The 6,191-nt window shown below is 43.7% G+C and overlaps 1 protein-coding gene across 4 annotated transcripts in view; it reads right to left on the bottom strand.

Annotated features, from left to right (window-relative positions):
- Positions 1-6,191, bottom strand: part of smoc1 (SPARC related modular calcium binding 1) — a 262,010-nt gene that overhangs the window by 145,429 nt on the left and 110,390 nt on the right. The gene's annotated exons all lie outside the window — the stretch shown is intronic.

Genomic DNA, 6,191 nt, shown 5'->3' with positions numbered 1-6,191 from the left:
GCCGCCAACCTTAATCCTATTTTAGCCAAATAGCTTTCATATCAGGCTAATTTAATTTTTATCCCTTCCAAAGGTTACAACATTTGTTGGCATATACTCGGTGCTTTGGGTCTGGAAGAAATGGGTCCATTGTTTTTCAGATTTCTAGAGTGACATAGTTCAGGGAGGCTTGCTGTAATGTGCATATCGGGTCCAACTGTAGAAATGAATGACAGAAATATGAGCTCTCTCGATCCAGCTGTACTGGGCAATTAGCTCAAACTAATGTCAATCCCAACACATTTTTATATAAGCACAGGAATTTATTTTCTTTGCCCAGAGTTAGGCTCAAAAATGCCATTGCGACATTAATTAGAAACAGCTTAAAGGGACGTCCCAGGAACACTTATGCCCAGGTTTTTATTGGAGAAGGACATCATGCTCCCTTGGGTAGACTTGATGACACACATTTAGGTTCCAAAAATGTTTACCCACAAACTTGACAGGAGCGCGAGCTGATAATGTTGGGGCGTGGGTGACCTTGGTGAGCACTGCAGCTGGGACAAACTGTGTTTCCCCTTAATCAGTGGGATTAAAGGATTGAGAAATAAACAGAGAAAGAGAGCAAAGTCAATGCCAAATCACTGATAATTGACTGATGCAGATTCAATACAGTAGGAGCCATGAATTATAACGTTAATTGTAATGTTAAAATATTCTGTGAGGTTCCAGGAGCTGTGATTAAACTTCCACTGTTTACAGCTCTCTCATGAAAACAGAACCACATAAAGCACTCCTTTTCACAGATAAAATACCCTTTATAATAAAAACGTTGGAGGGCTTCCAAAGGAAGTGTTGTAAACTGGGAGGGGATCTATTTAATTACTAGTTTCTGATTAATTATGCGTTTTTAATTTGACAGGCAGAAGGAGAACCACTCTGGGGGCCTCATTCATGTGGTGATAATGGAACAAAAGGAGCCAAGATTGGTTCAGAAATCCAGTCTCCATTTGCACTTCGGACAACTGGGGTGGTAGCTTTCTAAAACCATACAGGAACAAGGTTATGTTCAGGATGATCCAAGACGGGCTGAATTCTTCCTCATTCTACCCAGCATGTTCTCCCTCACCATCTTTCATGCTCTCGCTACATCCTTATAGCCAACGGATAAAGTAAATCAGGTGAATGACCTGTTGACCTTCTTTTGTTGGTGTTCCCTGAGGTGAAATGTTGGTCAGGGTACCTGGAGAGTTCCCTTGCTTGGAATGTATGAATGGAGCTATGGGGTCTTCTCTGTCCATCTGCGCAGGCAGGTGTGAGTTAGTGTGGCTGGGAGGCTGTTGAAGTTAGCTCTCAGCAGCACTCTGGTTGGGAAGGTCAACAACACAGGGAGCTGGTTGCTACTCCTAAGTGGGCAGCAATGATTCCTTGACAGACGCTCTGATGAAAGCCAAGAGAGGCATAAGGGGGTAGCCGTGGACTTGTTCAAGCCTGGGTATGGACAATAGGAAGGACTGATAGTTTGCAGTAGGGGTAGGGGGGGGGTCAAGGTGTCAGAAAGGGGAGAAATTAAAGGTGGCATAACCACTTGGCAAGACGGAGAGGCGAGAAAGGTCCTGAGAGATGCCTAGAGATTTTAAAAACGGGAAAATAGAAATAATGGGCTCCAGGATTGGTCTGGCGTCTCCAGGAGTTGAAGATCAATCTCCAGGTCACTGCTGTGCACAACCCTGAAGAAAAACCATCAGGACATTAAAAAAGATAGTTTTTAAAAATGTTCTTTGTTACCAGTTATAAAAATATTGAAAATGGGGAGAAAAAGGCTTTTTGATTGGCGTAGGAAGACAGTACGTCACAAGGATGGATGTGTTGGCCGACTATTGGTTGGAGTGTGGGGGCAAGTCATGTGATGAAACTTCCAGGAATCCATATAATCACAATTAGCAACCCCAAGGCAAAATGTGAACACAAATGGGCACAAAAAGAAAACTGGGCATTGGCAAGAGTGTGTCAGAGATTAGGAGCAATGTCACTGGCTGTTCAACAGAGGGTGGCGAGGGGATGCAATTAAAGAATCAAAGTTAGGGCAAGGTCCTGTGATGGGATAAGGTCAATTTGTAAACAATGTGGGATCAGTCTGAAACATCCACAAGCCAATTTCCAGACTCAAGAGGTCAGATTCAAGAGGAAGGGACGGATAAAGAGGGGTAGAGTATCAGTTGGAGCGCGGGCAGCTGGGCACAGGCACACGAGGTGATTTGGTCACTTCATCAGTCCAAAGGGCAAAACCTTCAAAGGAAGAATTCTTCTTGACATGAGTCTTACGTATGGACATGCATGCATGCGCCAAGAAATGTTCTGGCACAGAAACACTTTTCTTTTTAACGTATTTGGACCAGAGGAAATACAAGAAATTGAAATAAAACCTGCAGGTTGGGACAGAAGAGTGACAGGAGGTGGAAATGCAAGGAATTTCTGAAACTGGAAAATCCAATAAAATCTCCCCTCATTCTGTGACGAATGTTAACCCACTCCTCCGCCTTCTCACTGCCCTTCACCATCTTGACATTAGGTTAAGGCCTTTTCGGGTGGATGTAAAAGATTCTGGGGAACTGATCAAAGGAAAGCAGGAGAATTCTCCCCATGTCCTGGCCAACATTTACTTCTCAATCATAGAGTCACAGAATCACAGGATGGGCTACAGCACAGAGGGAGGCCATTCAGCCCATTGTGTCATGCTTACTCTCTGAAGGAGCAACTTACCTAGTGCCATTCCCCTGCGTTCTCCCCATAGCCTTGCACATTCTTTCTTTTTTAGATAACAGCCCAATTCCCTTTTGAATACTTCGATTGAACCTGCCTCCACCACACTCTCAAGCAGCGCATTCCAGATCCTAACCAGTCGCTGTGTGAAGGAGTCTTTCCTACCTTAAATCTGTGTCCTCTTGTTCTCGATCTTTCCACCAACGGGAACAAGTTTCTCCCTACGTACTCTGTCTAGACCCCTCATGATTTTGAACATCTCTATCAAATTTCCTCTGAACCTTTTTTTCTCCAATCTACATAACTGAAGTTCCTCATCCCTAGAACTATTATGGTGAATCTTTTCTGCAGCCTCTCCAATGCCTTCGTATCCTTCCTAAAGTGTGGGGCCCAGAGCAATACTCCAGTTGAGGACAACCCAATGTTCTAAACAAGTTTAACATAACTTCCTTGCTTTTGTACTCTATGCCCCTATTAAGAAAGCTTAGGATGCTGTATGCTTTACTAACTGCTCGGCATCATTAAGAAACAGACTGTCTATTCATTTACCTCATCGTTGTCTATGGGGCCTTGCTGGGTGCAAAATAGCTACCACATAACAGTGACACAATCAAAAAGTAAAGCTTTTTGTCTAAGAATGTGAAAGGTGCTATATAAATACAAGTTTGTTTGGGCTTTCTTTTACCACATCATCGCTCCTTTCCTTCCCTATGGGAAACAAGGAAATTGTTGATAACAGAGTGGAAGATGTCTGGCAATGGGTCATGAGGGAATGGTGCGCGTCACAAAAGGAACTAAAGAGGATGATTAAACATAAACCAACACAATGGGCAGTGTGATTCCTGAAGTCACCACACTTGTCAATGTTAAAACACTTCAACTACACAGGGCATAGTCACATTGGTCACCTTAGATCAACCTAACACCAGCACAGCAATACAATTGGTTAGAGCTAATGTTGAGAAGCAGCACTCATCTCCAAATTGCAGGGTGTGCAACACACTTAGTGAAACATATGCAGCATAGGCCAGTTAGAGGTATCTCCATTAAACTGCAGGAAGAAGAGCGGGACAGCGGTGGGGTAACTATGTCCCAGGGGGTCTGGATCAGGAGAGGTGGACCCAGATACCAAGGAGATGCTGAAGCTGCTGGAGTTTAACAGCTTGTTCAACCTGCACGTCAATCGACCTTCAGTGGGAATATCCATTCAGGACTCCAAGATTCAAAAATTATTTGTACTCCCATTCTCTTCGATTGTGTTGCAAAGTTCTTTGCTGGGGATGATGTTAATCTCCTGGCAGACGCACTTATTGGTGTGGAAGTCTTGCCAAGGCGGGTGTGATGTTTCTGATTGATCACTCGAGCAGTTTGCTTGACCATCTTAGTCCTGATATGACCCATCTTGGATCCAGCAGTTTCCACTGGAGTCCATGAGGGATCATGTAAAACAATCCATGTTTTTTTTGGGATGGCAACAGTTTCATTTTTAACTCCGTTGTTGAGGATTTATGGGTTGTTCCGCCTGCCTCTGTGGCCCAGGCTAAACAGAACTGATATAACCTGAGCACCCAGTTCGATACTCAGCTGCGCTTCACATCTCACATCTTCTCAAGTCTTCCGAAATATTGTCACCTCTGCCTCTACCTGAGCTTCTCGCCACTTGAATTCTAGTCACATTTGTCACGCAGACTTAATTATTCCAACACCCTTCTTTCCGATATTACAATCTCCTATTCGTCTGAAGCACAGCTGCCCACATCCTGACCCCCAACTCATCCGATTAAAAAAATTTCTAAAATGAAAGCAAAATACTGCAGATGCTGGAAATCTGAAATAAAAACAAAAAGTGCTGGAAAAACACAGATGGTCTGAGGGTATCCTTGGAGGGAGAAACAGAGTTAACGTTTCGAGGCTAATATGACTCTTCTTCAAAGAAGACCACACAATAAGGCACAATACTCTCCCTCCACAGATGCTCGCAGAACTGCTGAGTTTTTCCAACAGTTTCTGCTTTCATTTCAATTTAAAATTCTTACTGTCGTCTTCAAAAACCCTCAACAGCCAAACACTTCCTACTCCTGCAAACTCCTCCAGCAATACATTCCCTCTCAAAACCTTTGGTTCTCCTAATTACAGCCTTTTATTTCTCTTTGCTCTTTCATGGCATATTGGCATCGCTGGCAAGACCAGCATTTGTTGCCTTTTCCTAATTGCCCTTGAACTGAGTGGCTTGCCAGGCCATTTCAGAGGGCAGTTAAGCATCTGCATCGCTGTGGGTCTGAAGTCCACATGTAGGCCAGACCAGGTAAGGACAGCAGATTTCCTTCACTAAAGGGCATGAGTGAACCAGATGGGTCTTTACGACAATCAATGATAGTTGTCAAGCTGAGACTAGCTTTCAATGCCAGATTTATTAATTGAATTTAAATTCCACCAGCTGCCGTGGTGGGATTTGAACCTGTGTCCCCAGAGCATTAGCCTGGGCCTCTGGATTACTAGTACCAGTTACATTACCACCATGCCAGCATCTCCAATTACCAGCTTCCTCCGCATTGCCTGGTCTTGCACCCCATCATAAGGCGTCTCAGTCCTATTCTCTCAAAATTGCTCGTTCTTTTGCCTCTTAAATTTTCCATCCTCTGGTAAAAACCTTTACAAAACCCATTTGCTCTTCAGTTACCTTTCCTAACTTATCTCTTTTAGTTCTGCTTCCATTCCTCTTGTTATTCTTCTGCAAAGTGCCTCGGGATATCTTGAAATTAATGCCAGTTGTTGTTGTGTGACGAGGCGTATTATTGACTGGTGGCATCCCCCCCCCCACCAAATTAAACCAGTCTTACTTCTGAAGTTCATGTGATCCATGTTGGGAGAATAAGAAGAGCCATACTGTTTGCTTGAATGTGAGAAAAGGTTAAATCCTCCTATCATTATTCCATATCGTTGTCGTGGAAAAGTCGCACTGAAATATAGGAACAGGAGTAGGCCATTCAGCCCTCGAGCCTATTCCGTCATTCAGTCAGACTATGGTTGATTCAGTGCCTCAAGTCCATTTACCTGGCAGTGATCCGGACCCTTTGATACCCTTTACAAGCAAAAATCTATCAATCTAAGTATCCACAAGCAGATATGATGAGGAGCACCAAAGATGGAGCAAGGGAGGTAAAACTGGTGGCAGAATACAAGATAGGGAAGGGCTGAGACAAGGGGGAGCATTTCCTTTGTGCATCGGCCATGGTGAAATCTTATACCATTTCACAACGAACAGGTTTATTACTTGGCACATCCAGCAGGCTGAGAGAATCTACCCTCCTCTCCACACCCCATTCCCCACAATGGAGTGAACAGGTAACAGAAAAATAAGTTAATTATTCATCTATTATTTTCTCAATTCAACGGCAGACACTAAATAGTCCTGTAAATAGGAGTTCAGGCCTTCAGCGTAGGATCTA

The sequence above is a fragment of the Carcharodon carcharias genome, chromosome 20 (genome assembly GCF_017639515.1).
Source record: "Carcharodon carcharias isolate sCarCar2 chromosome 20, sCarCar2.pri, whole genome shotgun sequence".
Classification (NCBI taxonomy): Eukaryota; Metazoa; Chordata; class Chondrichthyes; order Lamniformes; family Lamnidae; genus Carcharodon; species Carcharodon carcharias.
Note: the sequence above shows the minus strand (reverse complement) of the source record. Positions and strands in the feature narration are given on the sequence as shown.